The following is a 23,782-nucleotide window of genomic DNA, read 5'->3' as shown; positions in this document are numbered from 1 at the left end:
TGACTTTGGAAAAGTTTTCTAACTTTTGGAAAGGATGAATATAAGTTTAAAAGAGCTAAAACAAATGGAAGAAGCAGCTGCTTAAGATTAAAAAGAAGACTGAAGTGACAGTGACAGTAGTGAGCTATGAAGAGACACTGTAGTGGCTCTGGTACCCTTTCATACCTTCCATACCTCTTGGGAGGATCATCACGACCTAAGAGGGATTATTAAGTGCCATTATTGGATATTGTAGTGAGAAGATGATGTACTATTGATAGAGAGAGAGAGAGAGAGAGAGAGAGAGAAAGAGAGAGAGAGTCAGAGATAGCCAATTCTATCAAAACAATGTATCTTTTTATGAGAGATTGAGAGAGTAAACTATGAAGAAATTGAAGATGAATACTATGTGATTTATTTCCATTCAAAAGTGGTGTATTCTTTTATGTTCCTTGTTTTATTGATAGATTTTGTGAAGATGTTGAAGATTATGGTTGATTCTATCAAATTTGTGGGAGATATCTACTATGATGCTGCGTGAAGATTTGCTATTTTCCTTGTTTTGGTCATCAAAAGAATAAAATAAAAGCTTGTTGATGTTACAAGATAGATTTTCTTGTAGTAGAATCCCCTTTTCCTTGGTGTTCCTCTTGGGGCTCCATGTTTTTGGTGCACAGCCGGGGAAAATTGCCATCAACAAGCATCAGAAGAGGTTGAAAATGAAGGAAATGGCATTGCCAAGAAGAGAAGAATTCAATGGATGTTTGCAAAGTTCCTTCTTCCACTGAAGAGTTGGAGACTCTTATTGCCAAAGCCACTTTCTACAAGAATTTCATCCCACAATGGAGAAAATATATTACCATCATGATGCGAGCTCTATATGGTGGACTATTTCCTCTTCCTGTTGAAGCAACAAAAACTTGCATCTTGGTGGCAAATTTTTTGGGAACAAACTGAAGGGTAGAAACAAAGAGAATGACCATTCATGGAAGATTTGGCATTTATTGAGAAGTTTTCAGACATCATCAAGTAGCCGGAGATTGTGAAGAAGCTTCAGGAGTCATGGTCAGTGAAAGTTCACGGAAATAAGAAGGAAAAGAGTTGGAATTTGTTTGTGGATGCTCAACAACAAGATACGTGGGATGCTTGGTGCACTGACAGTCTTCTATTTGTCCAATTAGCAACCCATTGGAAGTTGGTAGAGAGAGAGTTTTTCACAACATACACTGTTGAAACCATCAGAAGCTGGCATTATTATGATGATGGCACAACAACGATCCTACAAAGAATGAGTTTTGATACTTTCATAATGGAATATCTCCCTCTCTGTAGTGGTTTGAAAGCTGAATTCAGAGATGTTGAAAAGAAGAAACTAAAAGAGATGTTGGCCAGAGAATCCTCTAGAGACTAAATGCCCTCTCTAATTCTATTCTGTTGAGTATAGACTAACTGGTTGGAGCCAACCCCCTGATGAATGACGCAATCAAGAGGCAAGAGTTAGAACAAGTCCAGAGGTACGTGAGAAGTGAGAAGGCAAGAATTAAGGCTAAGAACAAGCTCACAGCAGAAGCCTCCTTTGATGCCCTAAAAGCACTTTTTACAAAAGTCCCCATGGCAACTCAAGGTCCCCTTCCTAGTCAGATTCGTTTTGGAAATATTGATAGCAAGCTAGCAAATGTAGTCCCATTGCCAATTTTTAAGGGAGAGTATAATGAAGACCCTCATCTTCATGTAGCAGAGTTTATGGTAGCATGTGTGGCTAACAATGCCAGAACCCTTGAGCATTGGTTAGCAATCTTCCCATCAATTTCATAGGCACAGCATTTCAGTGGTATGAGAGACAAGCAGCAGGAAATTTTGACACATGGAACTTAGCCTTCCTCACTAAATTCAGGCGTGAAGGTTTTGACGAGCGGATGTGAGAGGGGTTCATGAACCTAAGTCAGTTCTCTGAAGAAAGAGTTGAAGCTTATGTCTCATGAATGGAATCCATTCTAAAGAGATGGACTAACCATCATTTGGACAAAGGTATCCAGAAAGGAGTGTTTCTCAAGGGCCTACAACCAGAAGTTTGCAAGTTTGTGGAATTGAGAAGACCAGTCAATCTGCAAGCTGCAGTGGAAGGTGAAGATTGTATGACAAAGTTGAAGCAAGATTGTCAATGACTCCAAGAAGAGAAGTCTTACCTCCTCCCATGCCAGGAATGGTGTACCCACCAAATGCAATCCTAGGGAAAGTTTCCTACCCCTATCCCCTGATGCAAACAATGCCGCAATATAGTGCACCTAATCCACCGTGGTCACCACAGACGATGGTGCCTCAAATGATGGTTCAACCACAACAACAGTGGCTTCAAACAATTCCTCCAATGTGTTATGTGTACTGTACTCAGTCAGCGTATTGCTACCAACAACCCCAAGTCTCAATAGGAGCTCTGAATCAGAACCAGAATAGAGGATCCTCTGGATCAACCCAACCAGTGTATGCAATAATCACAGAAGCTTTTCAAAATTCTACTACAAGTACTCTAGGAGGTGAAAATCTAAAGGACTACTTATCCAACTCAGTTGCAAGTATCAAGAAAGAGCTCATGGATGTGATTACAGAGTAGCTATAGACACTGAAGGTGAATACTGCCAATATATCTACTCCTGCGAGAGCTGGGAGAGATGTGATGCATTCTAATACATGGTGCGAAAAGTGTCATCAAGCGGGACATTTAGCCGCTCAATGTACCCAAAAACCAACCATTCCTGGAGCCTTTTGTTCCTACTCTTTGCAGAAGAACCATATAGAGGATATTTACTCTCTGAAAAGAGATGCATGAACGAAGATAGAAAGATAAAAATGCAAGATTCAACTTGCTGGAATCCAAAATGACAACAAAGCACATTGGACCGAAGCCTAGGGATTTTGGTCCTAATTTTGGTCCAATGAGGTTTTCCTCTCACAGTTACAAAGGATGATAGTCTGGTGGTAGTCAGAGATCTGAGATGGAATGTTACAGATGTGGAGAAAAGGGTCATATCTCACCAAATTGTCCAAACCCCAAAAGATCTGTGGATTACAAGACCTCATACAATTGATACAAAGGAGAAGGCCACACTGCAAAAGGACTATCCAAGTTCAGCCCGTGTCAAGGTTAATGCCACTGATAGCCAACAGAAGGCACAAGATCCTGCCTTCAATTTGGTGGAGTTGGAAGTTGCCACTATCACACTCCAAGAAGAAGAAACCAGTTATCCAGAAAGAGAACAATTCCACTGCCAAGACTGTGAAGTTCAACGTGCCAACAGAGGGACAAAGCAATACAAGACAGAACAATGCGGTATAAAGCATTGCAGTGCCACAGAGAGTCACAGAGACAGTCCCAGAAACAGGACCAGAGGTCCAGGAGATAGACAATACAGAAGCACCTCCAAAAACAGAGGAAGTGTTGATGATGCCATTGCTAGAAGAGAAAGGAAATATGAAAATGGATGTAGCCCCATTCCCCAGCAAGCTGGAGAAGCCCATGGATCCTATTAAAGAATATGACTTGGTAAAAGACCTAGACATTTTTAAACCAAACTTAACATTCCGACAGTTGCTTGCTGATGTTGTCTCCCAGCTGCCGAAAGAAATTCAAAAGCATCTTGACTCAAAGATGTGGATTAAGGATTTCTCCTTCAACAACGACCAAGACCAATAAGGTCCCATAGCTTGTAAAGGAAGTAGATGTGGCTAACACCTTCCTAGATCTTGGAACCCCAGAGATTAGTATATGGATAGAAGGATGCTTTATTTCAGATGCATTGATTGATGGAGGCTCATCAGTAAACATAATGACAGATGTGACAATGAAGGACTTAGGTTTGCAAGGAATTCAACCTATGTAGTGGCTTATTAGATGGCTTATTAGATTGGCAGACCAAAGCAGAATTAAACCGTTAGGCATCCTCCCATACGTAAAAACAACCCTTGCAGGAAGAGACTATTGGCTTACATATTTGGTGGTCAAACCAAATTCTTATGGGACCTCATACCCTCTGCTATTGCGAAGACCTTGGCTTTTTTAAGCGAGAGCCAGGACGTCTGGTTCAAAGGAACCCTAACCTAGGCAGAGAACCCAACAGAGTGGTGTTGAAATTGTATGGATCGCAAAAAGGGAATGGATCCACATCCATCGAAGTCATAACTGACTCCTCCTAGGAAGTAATAGATGGTACATTAAGAGACAAAGAGGCTATTAAACAGATCTTTCTCAAGAAAATAGAGGCAGAGTCCCTAACAGTGGGCACTATAATCCAACTACCAAAGGAAGCAAAATCGTTGTCCATGGGAGGATACCTGTTAACGGTATTTTGAGAAGGCTGCAGAAAGCGCAAGTGTTGGATACTATTTTTTGGTGGATTACTATTTTGTGGAGCTTCATTGTATTACTTTGGGCACTTGTGTATTACTTTTTACTCATGGACATGATCAGACTATCATGGTTGTATTGTTTTGTGAGAGCCGGGCTCACTCTTGTGCACATTGTATTTAACACCCGTAGTTGTATTTGTCGCACCCGCATGTGTTGCGTGGGTTGCGCACATGTAATTGTGATTAGAATAGTGTAGGCTTGGTCTATTTAGGCTAAGGTTCAAGCATGTTTCAAGGATTGACCGGCCTAAAGCCCACTATGTGGGTAGGATGCCCAAAGAGGGTACAAACCCTAATTCACAGTTGTGGAAACCCTAAACGCAAAAGGGGCGCAAACCCTAACCCTAACCCTAAACGCAAAAGGGACGCAAACCCTAACCCTAATTCTATGTCTATATAAGGGTGGGAGGTCTCAGTTGTATTCACCCCCTTTGGCACATTCATGCTGCGGAAGCTCTGTTAGTGCAACCATTCAATCTTTCTATTCTATCATCTTGCTTCCATTGTGTTGAGAGTGACTGAGAGGGAGAGAGTGAGAGGTGTGTTGAGCGAGGGACTGAGGGAAGGTGAAGCTCTTTGTCGTCTTCTTGCTTTTCTTGTCATCTCTACTAGCTCTTCGACTCGTTGGTGTGCTTGGTGGTGGATGTGAAGGAGCGACGGCATCGGATCGTGTTGATCATGGTCATGGAACTATCTTCGAGCCTTTGAAAGGTAAGTTAGGTGAGTTTACTACAACTCGAGCTAGTCTTGTGTTCTTGCTTCCTTGGGTTGGAGAGGAGAATGCTTGGTTAGTTAGAGCGGAGTGTGAGAGACAAGGTGAGAGATTGTCGCCAACGTGAGTTGCAGCTTCTGATAGAATAGAAGTCTATCCAAAGTCCCAACTATTGGTGCGTTTGCCTCAACATTTTGGTTCCGTTGCCGAGACTTAGGATGGTGCAACCGTTGAGGTTCTCACACTCCCACCATGTGGCGGAATAGGAGGCTTGTGCATGGGCATGGATAGGATCGATGTGGTTCCGATCGTCCGCGTTTGTGGCTAGCTTCCGAAACCCATGCGGCTAGGTTAGGAAGGGCCAAATCGGAAGGAACCGGTTTGTTGGATTGAGATTGGAATAGGGTAGAATAGAAGAAAACACAAACCATAAACTCAAAAACACAAAAACACAAGAAAACACAAAACTCAAAACTCAAAACTCAAAGCGCTCTTCTTGTTGTTGGACATCTTGTGTGGGAACGTTGGGAGATGAGGGTTCATCATTCTTGCTTTTGTCATTGGTTACATACATGTTTATGGTTGAGATCTAACCAAATATATTGCTTGCCTTTGTACTCGTCTTCTAAAGTTCTTGGCTTGTGAGGTAGAGGAAGGAGAAAGCAAAGAAGGCCAAGAAGAAGTAGATAGAAGATGGTTGGGAAGAAGAAGAGATAGATGAAAAAAAGGGTGAAATAGAGAAAAAGGAAGGGCAAGAGGTAGTGAGGAAGAGAGCTAGAAGAAGAAGAGTAAGAAGAAGAGAAGAAGAATACAAGAAGAAGAAGAAGAAGAAGAAGAAGAAGATGCAAGGATTGAGATAGAAGAACGATAGAAGAAGAAGAAGAGGAGGATAGAAAAACAAGAGAAGAAGAAAGTAAGAAGGAGTGAGGAAGAATAATAAGAGAAGTGGAAGAAAGAGGGGAAGAAGGTGAATAAGAAGAAGGGGATAGAAGAAGATAAGAGTACGAAGAAGAGGAAGCGTAGGAGAATATGAGAAGTTGAGGAAGAAGACTAGGACAGAAGGGAAGTGGAAGCAGTTGAGAAGGAGAAGCGGATTAACGAGAATAAGTAGGGAAGTCGGCCAGAAGGGTCGGTAGGGGAATAGGAAAGAGATATATATATATATATTTTTTCTCTTTTTTTTTCTCACCCTTGCTCTAACACATCAACTCGCACCACCTCACTTACTCCCACCACCATCCTTGAACCGCCTAGGGTTTGCACAATCTTACAACTCGCACCACCTCATTTGCACTAGGTCATACTCATTCGCACCACCTAGGTCATACTCATTCGTACCACCTCATTCACACCACCTAGGTCATACTTATTTGCATCACCTCATTCGCACCACCTAGGTCACACTCATTCGCACCACCTCGTTCGCATTCGCACCACCTCATTCTCACCACCTAGATCATACTCATTCGCACCACCTCATTTGCACCACCTAGGTCATACTCATTCGCACCACCTAGGTCATTCACATTTGCATCACCTCATTCGCACCACCTAGGTCATACTCATTCACACCACCTCATTCGCACCACCTAGGCCACACTCATTCGCACCACCTAGGTCATTCGCATTCGCACCACCTCATTCGCACCACCTAGGTCACACTCATTCGCACCACCTCATTCACATTCACACCACCTCATTCGCATTCGCACCATCTCATTCGCACCACCTCATTCGCACCACCTCATTCGCACCACCGCATTCGCACCACCTCATTTGCACCACCTAGGTCACACTCATTCGCACCACCTCGTTCGCATTCGCACCACCTCATTCGCACCATCTAGGTCATACTCATTCGCACCACCTCATTCGCACCACCTAGGTCATACTCATTCGCACCACTTAGGTCATTCGTATTCGCACCACCTCATTCGTACCACCTAGGTCATACTCATTCGCACCACCTCATTCGCACCACCTAGGTCACACTCATTCGCACCACCTAGGTCATTCGCATTCGCACCACCTCATTTGCACCACCTAGGTCACACTCATTCGCACTACCTCATTGGCATTCGCACCACCTCATTCGCATTCGCACCACCTCATTCGCACCACCTAGGTCATACTCATTCGCACCACCTCATTCACACCACCTCATTCGCGCCACCTCATTCGCACCACCTAGGTCATACTCATTCACACCACCTCATTCGCACCCACCTAGCACCTTATTCACTCGCACCACCTCTTATCACTCACTAGTACCACCCCAACCCTAATCCCTCGCAAACCCTAATTATCACTTGCACCAATCACCCCTCACTCATACTCCTCTCTCACTAATCCCCCACTTACTTCTCCACACTCATCTCTCACTCATCCCAACTCACTCATCCTCTCTTAACTCTCACTAACATTCCCATCCATAGTCTCTTAACCTATGCCTTAAGCTTCACTCCTACTTGTTTTACTCACATTCTAAATTTGAACCTCTTGCTTTAAGTATTGGTATCAAGTGCCATCCTTACTTGCCATATTGTCAAAGCTTGATTTCATACTTTGAGTGTTTTTCTTTAAAAATGGAAACGATGAAGAGAATGTGTGTATTTGACCAATATTGAGAGAACCCTTCAGGTACTTTTCACTCCCACTCAACAACTCAACAAAACAACCAATTCGGACGTTCTGAAACATTTGAACCATCATTCACTGAGGACCATTGCTAAGACCTAGGTTAACCTCTCATTGATTTAGTTGTATGCGCTTGCAAAACGGCAAGGTGATCCTCTCTCCTCCTAGGGAGCGGAGCCCTAGCCCCGAGACTCTTACCGTCCCAACAACCTTCACAATGGATGAAGCAACATTTTTAGACTCTCTTCCACAAGATGTCCGAGAGTCCTTGGATAGCTACCAAATAGCTGCATGTTTTGATCGTGCTCGACTCTCCCCAGCAGACCTTGAGGAAAAACTCATGATCCTCAAAGACCAAGGAACTAGTACTTTTAGCAAGATCCTCGAACACACCATGGACACAAAGCAAGAACTTTTGAACATGAAAATCGAACTGGATGGGATCAAGCACATGTTGCTGAATGCTGGAACATCAGGATCATCCACTAATACTTTAACGGACCTCGTCCAACGCAGGCTCTTTGATCATACCGACTTGCTCACTGTGGGAGATCACATGGCTCAAACACTGATTACTGGGATGGACTCAAAGCTCAGTTGGGAATTGCTACCGATGCCTTAGCCACTTTTGACCAGGGTAAGGAGCTCATGTTGTTGACCTCAGACCCAACTAGCAGTCAGATGATTGATCATTTGCATGACATGGGCTATAATGATCAAGAATTGAGGGATGTAGGAATGATGCAGCCAACATCTACTGAGCCATGTGACTTATAATATGAGACACTTGTTGAAGACCCTATTGCAGTAGAGCCTTTTGAAGATATGGTTCCTTCTAAGGATTATATGGATCCTCAAGATTTTGCTGGGCAGGAAGATGGAGCTACTGAGGAAATATAGGTACCCCCAACAATTTCAGACAAGGAACTTGAGGTCCAAGAGCGCTTTGATAGGATGGTTCAAGTTCTTAGGGCTACCCCTCAGGATGTGCCAGAGTATTCCATTGACATGTAAGGCATCGAGGCACAGAGAGAGGATCTAGATGAGCCCATTAAGACCTATCATGAGAAGCAGACGAGGGAGGAGACCATCATTTTTTATTTCAATGTCTATGGAGATGCCGAATTCAGAATACCCTTACCAGTCAGTATAGTGCAAAAGCTTATTAAAGTGGGAGAGAAGATTGCTAAGAATTGGTTGAAGAAACAGGATAGGTCAGCTTTGAAAGGAGCTTGTAAGATTCCCAAGGAGAAGAACAAGAGGAAGTATCTCATCAAGAAGCCATGAGAGGTGTGGAAGCTTCAACCAGAATGGCGATATCCTATCCTTGAAGCGGATGAAATGGCCCATTCCACCTTTTGCTACTCAAATCGGAAGATAGATGTACTCCATTGCCCCTATCCGAGAAGGTATAGCAGAAACTATGATGCTGAGAAGCATGACAGGCATGACTTTCCCAAAATTCCCAATATCAATGCTCCGCATGAGAGTGATATCTATCACTTCCAGTTGCGTGATCTGCTACCCTCTTTTGACAGTTTCCTTAAACTCTACTCAAATTGCCCCGATCCTGCCTTCATAGTCACTTGCAATTATCTCCGCCTCATAGTCAAGCTCTTACAGCAGCCACCGACTCCCTATGAGGATGGCTTGCCACCCTTATTCTTCGACATCGACACAGGGATTGACCGCATTGCCATGGCAAGACTTCTTCTTTGAGCTGTATTATTCCCCTCTTACTGCGTAGCCTTGCTTGAGGATGTGGTGGATAGCAGATTTGCTCGGTGTACCGATCCTTTTTATCCAAAATCACCCATTTATCTCCGAACCTTTCTTAAGCCATATCTTTTGAGCAAAGGGTGTCTTTCACTTACCTTGCAGCCACTTCCTGAGGAGTGAATCCCTTGTGCATCACATGATGGGGGAAAAAAAAAGAGAAAGCAAAAAAGAATATATATATATATATATATGCACTCACATGCACTGCACTGCACCTAGGGGTCCTCAAGTTGGATGCGTCCAGTGGCTTTGGTCGGCTGGCTCCGTCTCTAACCCCCTAGCCCTTTTTCCATTTCCCCACACATTTGCTTAGGGCACATCAAGGTCAGGACATACCTAGGGAGTCTTGGCTCGCCTAGGTTAGACCTGTCTCCCTGAGTCACCTGCACTTTTGATTTCTACTTCATTTATCTTAGAAACACCACATCACCTCAAGTCACCTACCACATGTGGTTGATCCAGTGGAGAACCATGCGCTTCAAGAATTCCTTTATCTATCCCACTTAGGTGTCTCCCTTGCATCTTCAACAACAACCTTTTTTTTCTCAGTACCTACCATTCTTTCCATCTTCATCATATCAAGCTCCCTTGCTTCCTCATCATCGAGCATCATCATCAACAGAAGCACCCATGGAGAAGTCTTCTACCTATGTATTAGACTATGTATGCACATGCACACACTATAGTATTTGCACCATAACCTATTCACAGTTTTGGGTCCTCAAGTGTGGGACAACACTTCAGGCTTGCCTGGAGTTTGACCCATCTCCCAAACCAACATCATCATATGTCCTGTGCACGATCAGAAGACTAGCACTTTTCCCCTAGGGAGTGACTGCACGTGAGGTTTTACTTTGCAGGTATTCGAGTTGTGGAGAATCATGTGCATCACTTCTACATCAACATTGCATCTCCCATCTTCTATGACCTCTATTCCATTTTCCAATGACCATTCAAGTTCTATTCATCAGAAGGATCAACAGTCAAGTGTATCTTCAGCATAGCCAACTTTTACAGGATTTGTCACCAGCAACACCATCAGTCTCATCATCTACCACAATTTGAGCAACATCATTTGTACCACCCGCAGCAGGCACCATCCTCATCTTCAACAACCACCGTTCTTCATCAGCCACATTCATTTCTTCTCCATCAGGACTACTACTTGATCAGGACTGTTCCCAGCATTCCATGTCTTCGGTGCAAGCTACAGCATGCTACCTACGACGTGAGTGCCCTGGGACTGGCACTCGTCTAGGGGGGAAATAATGTTAACGGTATTTTGAGAAGGCTGCAGAAAGTGCAAGTGCTGGATACTATTTTTTGGTGGATTACTATTTTGTGGAGCTTCATTGTATTACTTTGGGCACTTGTGTATTACTTTTTACTCATGGACATCATCAAACTATCATGGTTGTATTATTTTGTGAGAGCCGGGCTCACTCCCGTGCACATTGTATTTATCACCCGTAGTTGTATTTGTCGCACCCGCATGTGTTGTGTGGGTTGCACACATGTAATTGTGATTAGAATAGTGTAGGCTTGGTCTTTTTAGGCTAAGGTTCAAGCATGTTTCAAGGATTGACCGGCCTAAAGCCCACTATGTGGGTAGGATGCCCAAAGAGGGTGCAAACCCTAATTCACAGTTGTGGAAACCCTAAACGCAAAAGGGGTGCAAACCCTAACCCTAACCCTAAACGCAAAAGGGGCGCAAACCCTAACCCTAATTCTATGTCTATATAAGGGTGGGTGGTCTCAGTTGTATTCACCCCCTTTAGCACATTCATGCTGCGGAAGCTCTGTTAGTGCAACCATTCAATCTTTCTATTCTATCATCTTGGTTCCATTGTGTTGAGAGTGACTGAGAGGGAGAGAGTGAGAGGTGTGTTGAGTGAGGGACTGAGGGAAGGTGAAGCTCTTCGTCGTCTTCTTGCTTTTCTCGTCGTCTCTACTAGCTCTTCTACTCGTTGGTGTGCTTGGTGGTGGATGCGAAGGAGCGACGGCATCGGATCGTGTTGATCGTGGTCGTGGAACTATCTTCAAGCCTTTGAAAGGTAAGTTAGGTGAGTTCACTACAACTCGAGCTAGTCTTGTGTTCGTGCTTCCTTGGATTGGAGAGGAGAATGCTTGGTTGGTTAGAGCGGAGCGTGAGAGACAAGGTGAGAGATTGTCGCCAATGTGAGTTGCAGCTTCTGATAGAATAGAAGTCCATCCAAAGTCCCGACTGTTGGTGCGTTTGCCTCAACAATACCTCCTGCCTCAACTCGAATTGACTTTTGAAATCACCTCTGACAGTGAGATAGAAGCATGAATGTACTGTTCTCCCTATTACATGGCAGTCGCAGAGACAGTAGCGGAGACAGAGCCAGAGACAGAAGCAGAAGTAGAAGCATGCGCAGAGGCGAAAGATTTGTTCTTCTCCTATAGAGCCTCTACAGAAGCAGAGATAGAGCCTCCAGAGGAAGAGAATGAAAATGATGAGGAAGAAAATAAAGCAGGTTATGAAAGTGCAGTTGAGGAAGATCCTCTGATAGTAGCGTATGATCTTGTTGATGTCCCTACAGAGACCTCAAAGGCCGAAGATCTCGGGGTGTTGGAGGGAATGACCATGGTTCCATTTGGGTTGACCAACGGACCACAAAGTATGCAGAATCTACATAAGAAATGGATCAAAGGCATAAAAATTAAGTTCACCAGTGGCTCCTGTCACCCTGACCATTCATTTTTGAGAAAAGATGATGATGATGCCTCTTGTCAATAGAATCCAGAGCCATTAGGGCCATGGCTTCTGGAAGGTCGATGCTATGTGATATTCTTGGACGCATCCTTTGAAGATGAATCCCTAAGTCCAGAAGAAATCACCACTCACACAGAAGAAACCAAAGCTCTGATACCCTTTCAGCAATCTCAATAAACAAATGAGTCATCTGTTAAGAAGCAGGACACTGGTTCTAGTGGAACATTAGACGAGGATACTACTTCCTTGAAAGAGTTGAAAGAGTTAGAACTCTATCTAGAAGCAATCCATGGGACATTCATCCACGAAGTGGAAGGTGAAAGGCAAGTGATGTTCCTGGATATTGATGGTACTGAATGTCACCTGAAAATGGATCTCAATCTTCCAGAAGAAGAACTAGTGGTTCTACAAAAATCTACTAAAGAAGAACTTAGACGTGTTTGCTTGGTTGTACAAAGAACTAAAGGGGATTGATCCCACAGTATGCTAACATCACATTGACCTAGAGCCTGATGCTAAATCTATAAGGAAAAGACAAAGGCTTATGAATCCTAAATATTCAGCTCTGGTAAAGATCGAATTATTGAAGCTCCTTGAAGCAGAGTTCATTTATCCTGTGGCTAGCAGTGAACGGGTTTTTGCCCATTGTGGTAGTACCCAAGAAGAACGCGAAACTTTGAATATGTGTGGACTTTCAAAAGCTGAACTCAAAGATGAAGAAGGATCATTTCCCTATCCCTTTTACATACCAACTTATGGACACAGTTTTAGGCTATGAGCTGTATTCCCTCTTGGATGGATTCAGCGAATATAACCAAGTCCAAATCACAGAAGAGGACCAATCCAAAACAACCTTTACCGCAGAATGGAGGACCTATGCCTATAGAGTGATGCCATTTGGGCTCTGTAATGCTCCTGCCACCTTCCAACGAGTAATGATGGCTCTCTTCTAGAATCATTTGCATGATTTCATTGAGGTGTATCTTGATGACTTCTGTGTTTATAGCTTAATCCGTGAGCACTAGGGACACCTAGAGCAGTGCTTTGATAGATGCTGAGAGTATGGGATTTCTCTCAACCATGACAAATGTGTCTTTGGCATCTCATCAGGAGTTATTCTGGGCCATATTGTCTCTACACAAGGGATTGCAATAGACCCAACGAAAGATTTCCTCCTTGATAGCACCAACAAACCTCAAGCAATTGAGAGGATTTCTTGGCCATGTGGGCTACTATACAAAATTTATTGCACATTTTGCAACCAAGGCAACCTCTCTGCACAAGTTCCTAAGGAAAGATGCATATTTCATTTGGACTAATGATTGCGAAGAAGCCTTTAATACCCTAAAACAATACTTCATCACAGCACCCATCCTGCAGCCTCCTTATTGGACAAAGGAATTTCATGTGCACACAAATGCATCAGTTGTTGAAGGGCTAGGTGTTGTCTTATGTCAAAAGGGCCCCTCTAAATTAGATCAACCAATCTATTATGCAAGTCGAAAAGTAATTAACCGCAAGTGGAATTACAGAGTGATAGAGCTTGAGTGCTTAGCAATGGTGTTTGTACTGGAGAAGTGTCGACACTATTCTTTCCCTAAAGCCATTTGAGAAGTGGGAGATTGATTTTGTGGGACCCATTGATCCACCCACTAGATGGAAGTAGAGCAGATACATCTTAGTATGTACGGATTATGTCACAAAGTGGTGTGAAGATAAAGCTTTGAAGCGGGATGATGGTAACAGCGTAGCCCTGTTCATGTATAAAAATATTATCACCCATTTTGGCAGTCTCCTCGAGATGGTAAGTGACAAAGGTACTCATTTCCTTAACAAAATCATGGAGGAGATGAGGGAGCTGTATAAGATCTGCCATCGCAATCCACCCCCTACTAACCCAGAGCCAACGGCCAAGTTGAAGTCACCAATCGCATCCTCTGCCTGATCTTGACAAGAACGATTGCCGCACATCATCGTGATTGGGACGATCGACTTACAAAGGCCCTATGGGCATATAGAACCTCCCATAAGGCAGCTACAGGATAAACCCCTTTTCAAATAGTGTATGGTACAGAAGCCATCTTCTCTCTTGAGCTGGAATTGCCCTTTTGCCAGTGGCAGTTAAAGAACGCTTGGGAGATAATGAGTCATTGTAGTGCCGTCACCTGTACTTGGAATGTTTGGATGAGATTTGGCGGATGGCCCTACTGTTGAGAATCAGCAATCACACTCACTAAACAGCCTCTTTGTATGGAGCTTCAGGGCTAAGGACATGCAGGCTACCCTATCCCATATGAACAGTGGTGCCTACTGCAGTTTCCTACTTTCCTATAAAGCATTGTACTTGCTTCCTTTTCTTAATGCAATGATAGTAATCTTTTCTTTTCAGTGAAGTGTCAATGTCATTGTCCACATACACAAGATTGTGTTTATGAGTCCAAGTCTCAATCTTGGAACCTAATTCACTTGTGTAACAAACAGTGCCTTTGTCTTCTCCATCATGAGTCCACACTTCTCCTTCCATCCACCATAACTCACTGCCATGCTCTAGATCCCGTATCTTTCACATGGTATCAGAGCCCAGTCGGGCATGGCTCAGCTCGGCTTAGCTCTCCTCTATCCTCTCTTAGCTCATGTTAATCTCTGGTTAGCTTAGTTCCATCCCATGACTTCATCTCCCAACTCTACCCTCACTGAAGCTTCCATGGCAGCCATAGCCAGCAGCACCCTGTCAGATTGAGCTGCTTATATCTCACTCCACAGGTCAAATCTCTTGGAGCTTCCGTCTAGAAAAGTATTCCCCAACTCATGAAGCTTCCCTGTATCACATCAATCCATGACATTTGGCTATCTGAAGCTCAGCATTGTGAAAATTCCCAGTCACTGCCATAGTCTTCAACTGTGACCTGCAGGACATACCCTCCATAGAGCCTTCATATCTCTCTCTATAGAGCATATCTCCATGAACTTTCTTCTAGACATAACTTCCTCTACTTAGGACGCTCCCTTCTAGCACAAGAATCGACCACATTGGTGATCTACATCCCTGGCATTGCAGACATTCAACATCGCTGCCCAAAATTGTGCCGTGCCTGTTCGTCCACTCTGCGTGCGCCATACAGGCCGCGATCTTGACGAGGAGAATAGGGCTTTTGAAGAGCTTGAAGTAAGCTCCATTTGCCATATTTTTCTTTTGGAAATGATCAACCATAGCTCCTGCAATCTGTAAAAAACCAGGCCCCTATCTGAAACCTTAAATTGTAAGCCATAGCCAGTTTCATCAAAGCTCAAAAATCTCATCATTTTTTTCTCTCCTGCCACCTGGAGAAACCCACTGCCACTCTGAGCTACTGTTCCAGCACCAAATCAAGGAGGGGAAGGACCTGAGAAGATTGAAGAATGATCGAACGATCCCGAACAAGAAGAATCAAGCTCAACATCAACACTGACATAGTGTGTTTTCACACTGTCATTAACTGTGTCTCTTGACACATTGCAATCTGCTCTTCTACTGAAAAAATCTCAGAATTCTGGTGTTGATTTGCTACTGATCTTGCAACCTCAACATGGGAAAAGACTCTCCAAATGCTCGATTCAAAGGAGTCGGGTTTCACACCTGGCAAACCCGCATCAAGCTCATCTTGATGAAAAAGTGTCTCTAGGTCATCACAAATGGCAAAGAGAAGAAACCTCGGGATGCGGACCTTGCAAATACTTGGCAAAAGAATGATGACAGAGCCTAGGCCATTATCAAATTGGAGCTAGACGACAATTATATCCACCATGTGGATAACTGTGAGACCTCACAGGATACATGGAAGAGACTTGACACCTTGTTCGGTGCACAATCTAAATCATCAAAGTATGATCTCCTGATTGAGTTCTTCAGGCTTGAAATGAAGTCCAGCACATCACTTGCCACACATCTAAATTACATGGAATGACTCCTAACCCAACTTGCAGGAATCAACATTAAAATGGATGAAGATATTTGCATCGGTGTTCTACTTAAGAGTTTGCCTCTTGAACACAATAATGTATCAACAACTTTAATCAACATGCCAAATCGTGGAACTTGTTGATATCCAGGCATCACTGTTAGAAGAGGAAAAGAAGCTAAAAACTAAGGAAGAACCAAGTACCTCTAGAGATGAGCATGCATTATATGTTGGCAACAGGTACAAAGGCAAGAAGGATCAGCTCTTCTCTGACTTTTGCAAAAGGACCGGACACACCGAGAAGTTCTGCCACGCAAGAAAGAGATCCCAAAAGGCCTATCTAGTCACAGTCAAAGAAGAAGAAGAAAATGGAGCAAAGGAAGAAGAAGATGAAGATGAAGACCACCAGGATCGGAAGGACAACACTCGTCACTCCTTCTACTCTCATAACTCCGATAGACTATTTTAAAAGCCTTGTATTTCCTTGCCCTAATGCTTCCTACCATAAGCTTTGTAAACTCCTTATGTAACTTGGGATTACAGTCCGTGTACACTTTGTGAGGCCCCTGTTACAGCCTCTGGATGTCCAACATGTTTTTGGTGCCCACACTTAGCCTTTTCTGCGACAGCCTCTGGTGTCTACCATGTTTGTGGTGTTCCCACACTTTGCAGGTGGTTCTCATTACAGCCTCTATACACTTTGTGCCTTTCTAGTTGTGATTGAGGAGGGGTGTTGAGAATCAGCAATCACACTCACTAAACAGCCTCTTTGTATGGAGCTTCAGCGCTAAGGACATGCAGGCTACCCTATCCCATATGCATAGTGGTGCCTACTGCAGTTTCCTACTTTCCTATAAAGCATTGTACTTGCTTCCTTTTCTTAATGCAATGATAGTACTCTTTTCTTTTTAGTGAAGTGTCAATGTCATTGTCCACATACACAAGATTGTGTTTATGAGTCCAAGTCTCAATCTTGGAACCTAATTCACTTGTGTAACAAACAGTGTCTTTGTCTTCTCCATCATGAGTCCACACTTCTCCTTCCATCCACCATAACTCACTGCCATGCTCTAGATCCTGTATCTTTCACACCTACAATGTATGGAAACCACTCAAGTACGACGCAAGGCCTATCATGACAATTTCATTAGGCACAAGGAGTTCAAAGAAGGTGATCTTGTCCTAGCCTATGATTCGAGATTTTGCAAGTTTCCTGGCAAGCTTCAACAATGGTGGATGGGCTCATATAAGGTACTTGCTATCAACCCTAATGACTCTACTCAGATGTAGACCATTGATGCCTTTGATGATCCTTTTCTGATCAATGGCTATCATCTGAAGAAGTACTTCCCTCCCTGGGGATCTTGACAATCACATTTGACTTACCTTTCCTGATAGCCCTTACAATCTTCCTCATGAGGTGGTCTTCTTCTGCTAGCCCCCCACAGATACCTCTCAACCCTACCTTGTTCTCTTCTCGTCTGATCCAACAACGGTGATGATGTTGGTCCTGATACATGGTATTTCTACCATTCTCTTTATTAACGAAAAAAGAGAAAAAAGAGAGAGAGGTTACATCAATGGGTTTTAGCAACGGGTTGCCCTTTTGTATCTATCAATAGAGCGTGAGACAGAGGGGGGGTTGAGTAAGACTAGTGTTTCTCCTCAATCAATTCTGAGAGGTGAAATGGAGGGATGTTACGACCATTGGAGTTAGGTACATTTCTATTTTCCTATGTACCCCACGGGATGGGTCTCTGCCATCGTCACAGGACATGCCACTCTGTTCTATGCACTGCACTACAAGGCTTCCTGGCCTTCCTCCTTGCACCAATGCTAGACGGGTTGGATGCACTAATGCACCATCAATTGTGCACCCTGACATACTTCCTCTACACCACCCCCTTGTTGATTCCTGAACCGAGTGTGAGATCTGGGTTTCCATCAATATTCACAAGCGTGATGTAAGTTATGGGGCAAGAGATTGTTCTCTCATTCCATTTGAGTGCTCGTGAGTTGAGTAACTCTCCTTCATCAACAACACCTATCCCGACGGGCTTCATCAACTAGCTACCTCCCTGAGTATTGGTGCATGGTCCCTGCCATTTTGGGGCTGAATGCTGGAGCAAGCCATGGCACCTCATGCAACCAAATCCAACCCTTCTGTAGCAATGACGGTTCCTTCGACCATACATAAAATGGGCAAAGTCTTTCTAACCTTATCCTTATGATTGCAAGTATACGTTATGTTTTAAGTATGGGGACATTAGAGTCCAGTTGGTTGACGAGTCCTAGGCTGTGTTCCTACATCTAACCCTGTTCCTTAAGGTTTTCAATCTGGGGACGAGTCACTGTGGGTCTATGATGCATACCCCCTACATATGCCTCACTTTAATCTTGCATGTATGCCATGGCCTGATTTTACCCTGCTGGGGTCCCTTCCCCACCCACCCACCCATCCATATTCACCCCATCCTTGGGGCTATTTCTTCTTTTTTTTTCCTTTTTTCCTTGTTGTAATTTTTTTTCATGTGAATGCCTCCTACGTTCACCGATACCCCAACAGTGTTGAGAGTGGAAAAAGACTGAATTTTTGAATGATTTTTGTTATTTTTGAGGTCTGAATGGTTGATTTTTGATGGATTTTGAGTGATATATGGTTGTTAATGGAAGTGTTTGAGAGTGTTTTGAATGATATTGATTATGTTTTGGAAGTTTATGATGATTCTTAGTAGAAATATGAGACTCTGTAATGTTGTGATAGGTTCTGTTGAGATTCTGATTGGTTATGATACCTCCTATTTAGCTTCTGTTTTGTTCTGATTTTCTTCTGTATGAAGTATGGATTGATGATTGATGAAGGTTGAAATATTTTGAAATTTTATTGAATAGTTTTTGATAGTTTGGAATGGTTTTAGTATAAGTTATGAGGATTCGCTGTTCTCTAATGACCTTCTGTAACTCTCTGTAGAGCCTCTGTCTCTGCTTTGTTTCTGTTTTGTTCTATAGATCTTCTGTAAGTGTTCTATAGAATGAATGTGTGATTTTGGAAAAGTTTTCTAACTTTTGTAAATTATGAATCTAAGTTCAAAAGAGCTAAAAAAATGGAAGAAGCAGTGATGAAGACTGAAGAGAAGACTGAAGTGACAGTGACAGTAGTGAGCTATGAAGAGACACTGTAGTGGCACTGGTGCCCTTTCATACCTCTCATACCTATTGGGAGGATCATCCACGACCTAAGACGGATTATTAAGTGCATTATTGATTATTTAGTGAGGAGATGATGTACTATTGAGTGAGAGAGAGAGAGAGAGAGAGAGAGAGAGAGTCAGAGATAGCCAATTCTATCAAAACAATGTATCTTTTTATGAGAGATTGAGAGAGAAAACTATGAAGAAATTGAAGATGAATACTATGTGATTTATTTCCATTCAAAAGTGGTGTATTCTTTTATGTTCCTTGTTCTATTGATGGATTTTATGAAGATGTTGAAGATTATGGTTGATTCTATCAAATTCGTGGGAGATATCTACTATGATGTTGCGTGAAGATTTGCTATTTTCCTTGTCTTGGTCATCAAAAGAATAAAATAAAAGCTTGTTGATGTTACAAGATAGATTTTCTTGTAGTAGAATCCCCTTTTCCTTGGTGTTCCTCTTGGGGCTCCAAACAACAAGATACGTAAGATGCTTGGTGTTCTGACAATCTTCTATTTGTCTAATTAGCAACCCATTGGAAGTTGGTAGATAGAGTGTTCTTTACAACATACACTATTGAAACCCTCAGAAGTGAAGCTGGAATTATTATAATGATGGCACATCAATGATCCTAATAAGAATGAGTTTTCATACTTTCAGAATGGAATATCTTCCCCTCTGTAGTGGTTTGAAAGCCAAATTCAGAGATGTTGAAAATAAGGAAGTAGAAGAGATGTTGACCAAAGAATCCTCCAGATACTGAAGCCCCTCTCTGATTCTATTCTGTTGAGTACATACCAACTGGTTGGAGCCAACCCCCTGATGAATGATGCATTCAAGAGGCAAGCGCTAGAACGAGTCCAGAGGTACGTGAGAAGAGAGAAGGAAAGAATCAAGGTTGAGAACGAGCACTCTTTATAGAAGTCCCCATGGCGACTCATGGTCCCCTTCCTAGTCAAAATAGTCCTGGAAATATTGATGATAGGCCAAAAAATGTAGTCCCATTGCCAATTTTTAAGGGAGAGTATAATGAAGTCCCTGATCTTCATGTAGCAGTGTTTATGGTAGCATGTGTGGCTAATAATGCAAGAACCCCTGAGCATTGGTTAGTAATCTTTCCCGTCACTTTCAAAGGTGCAGCGTTTCAAAGGTATAAGAGAAGCAACAATAACTTTTGGTATATGGGACAACCTGAAGTTGTCCTTCCTCACTAAACTCAAGCATGAGGGTGTCGAAGAGCAGATGCAAGAGGAGTTTATGAACCTAAGTCAGTCCTTTGGAGAAAGAGTAGAAGCTTATGTCTCGTGAATGGAATCCATACTGAAGAGACGGACTAACCATCATTTGGATGAAGGCATTCAGAAAGGAGTGTTCCTCAGAGGCCTACAACTAGAAGTTTGCAAGTTCGTGGAATTGAGAAGACCAGTCAGTCTGCAAGCTGCAGTGGAAGGTGCAAGATTGTATGACAAAGTTGAAGCAAGGCTGTCAATGACTCCAGGAAGAGGAGTCTTACCTCCTCCCATGCCAGAAAATGGTATACCCACCAAATGCAATCCTAGGGACAGTTCCCTACCCCTATCCCTAGATGCAAACAGTGCCATAGTACAGTGCACCTAGTCACTGCAGACGACAATGCTTCAAATGATGGTTCAATCACAACAACAGTGGCCTCAAATGGTTTCTCCAATGGCCACTCAACAACAGTGGAACCCTACCAACTGGAATCAACAATCCCAAGTGTCAACAGGAGCTCTGAATCAGAATCAGAACAGAGAACTTTGGATCAACCCAACTAGTGTATGCAGTAATAATGAAAGCTTCCCAAAACCCTACTACCAGTACTCTAGGAGGTGAAAATCTGAAGGACTACTTATCCAACTCAGTTGCAAGTATCAAGAAAGAGCTTATGGATGTGATTATAGAGCAGCTATAGACGCTGAAGGTGAATACCACCAATATATCCACTCTTGTGGGAGGTGGGAGAGATGTAATACATTCTAATACATGGTGCGGAAAGTGCCATCAAGTGGGACATTTAGCCACTGAATGTACCCAAAAACTAGCAATTCCTGGAGTCCTCTATTCATACTATTTGAGAAAGAACCATACAAAGGATACTTGCTCTCTGAAAGAGATGCACGAACGAAGACAGAAATATGAAAATGCAAGATTCAACTTGCTAGAATCCAAAATGACAACGCAGGACATTGGACCAAAGCCTAGGGATTTTGGTCCTAATTTTGGTCCAACGAGGTTTTCCTCTCAAAGTTATAGAGGACGACAGTCTGGCGGTGGTCAGAGATCCGAGGTGGAATATTACAGATGTGGAGAAAAGGGTCATATCTCCCCAAATTGTCCAAACCCTAGAATATTTGTGAATTACAAGCCCTTATGTAGCCGATGCAAAGGAGAAGGCCACACTGCAAAGGACTGTCCAAGTCCAGCCCCTGTCAAGGCCAATTCCACTGGCAGCCAGCAGAAGGCACAAGAGCTTGCCTCCAATTTGGTAGAGTTAGAAGTTGCCACTATCACACACACCAAGAAGAAGGAACCAATTGTTCTAAAAGAGAACAATTCCCCTGCCAAGACTGTGAAGTTCAACATGCCAACAAAGGGACATAGAAGTACATAAAAGAACAATGCAGTACAGAGCACTGCAGTGCCAGAGAGAGTCATAGAGACAGTCCCAGAAATAGGACCAAAGATCCAGGAGATAGACAATACAGAAGTACCCCCAGAAACAGAAGAAATGCCAGTGTTTCCATTGCTAGAAGAAAAAGGGAAGATAAAAATGGGTGTGGCCCCATTTCCTAGTCGATTGGAAAAGCCTGTGGATCCTATCAAAGATTATGACTTGGTCAAAGACCTAGACACTTTTAAACCAAACCTAACCTTCCAATAGTTATTGATGCTATCTTCTAGTTGTCGAAAAAGATTCAAAAGCATCCTGACAAGAAGACGTGGCCTAAGGATTCCTCCCCTGACAACAACAAAGTCCAATAGAGCCTCAAAACCTATGAAGGAAGTAGATGTGGCTAACGCCTTCCTAGATCCTGGAACCCCAAAGATTAGTGTATTGATAGAAGGGTGCTTTATTTCAGATGCATTGATTGATGGAGACTCATCAGTAAACATAATGACGGACGGATGTGACAATGAAGTACCTAGGTTTGCAAGGAATTCAACCTACACAGTGGCTTATCAAATTGGTAGACCAAAGCAAAATTAAACTGTTGGGAATCCTCCCATACGTAAAAAAAACCCTTGCAGGAAGAGACTATTGGGTGAAATATTTGGTGGTCAAACCAAACTCTTACGGGACCTCATACCCTCTGCTATTGGGAAGACCTTGGCTTTTTGAAGTAAGAGCTAGGACAGACTGGTTCAAAGGAACCCTAACCTTAGGTAGAGGATCCAATAAAGTGGTGTTTAAATTGTATGGATTGCAAAAAGGCAATGGATCCACATCCATCAAAGTCATAACCAAATCCTCCAATGAAGTAACAGATGGTACATCAAGAGACGAAGAGGTTGTTAAATAGATCTTTCCCAAGAAAAAAGAGGCACAGTCCCTAACAGTGGGCACTGTAAGCCAACTACCGAAGGAAGCAAAGTCTTTGTCCATGGGAGAATACCTCTTGTCTCAACTAGAATTGACTTTTGAAATCACCTCTGACAGCAAGATAGAAGCATGGATGTACTGTTCTCCCTATTACATGGCAGTCCTCGCAGAACCAGAGACAGAGGCAGAAGTAGAAGTAGACACAGATATGGAGGACCTGTTCTTCTCCTACAGAGTCTCTATAGAAGCAGAGACAGAGCCTCCAGGGGAAGAGGATAAAAATGACGAGGAAGAAAAAGAAGCAGGTTATGAAAGTGTAGACAAAGATGTTTCTCTAATAGCAGACGATCTTGTTGATGTCCCTATAGAGACCTCAGAGGCCGAAGGCCTTGGGGTGTTGGATGGAATGACCATGGTTACATTTGGGTTGACCAATGGACCACAAAGTATGTAGAATCTATACAAGCAATGGATCAAAGGTATAAGAATTAAGTTCACCAGTGGCTTCTATCGCCCTGACCATTCAGTTTGGAGAAAAGAAGATGATGATATCCATTGTCAACAGAAGCCAGAGCCACTGCTTATAGAAGAACTGTGCTATGTGATATTCCTAGATGCATCCTCTGAAGATGAACCCCTAAGTCCTGAAGAGATCACCACTCACACAGAAGTGAACAAAGCTCTGATACACTTCCAGCAATCTCAACAGACAAATGAGTCATCTGTTCAGAAGGAGGACACTGGTTCTAGTGGAACATTAGACAATGACACTACTCCCTTGAAGGAATTAGACCCCTATCCAGAAGCAATCCATGGGACATTTATCCATGAAGTGGA

The sequence above is a fragment of the Lygodium microphyllum genome, unplaced genomic scaffold, assembly GCF_053477565.2.
Source record: "Lygodium microphyllum isolate KBCC unplaced genomic scaffold, Lygodium_microphyllum_v1.1.10 scaffold_31, whole genome shotgun sequence".
NCBI classification, from domain to species: Eukaryota; Viridiplantae; Streptophyta; class Polypodiopsida; order Schizaeales; family Lygodiaceae; genus Lygodium; species Lygodium microphyllum.
Note: the sequence above shows the minus strand (reverse complement) of the source record.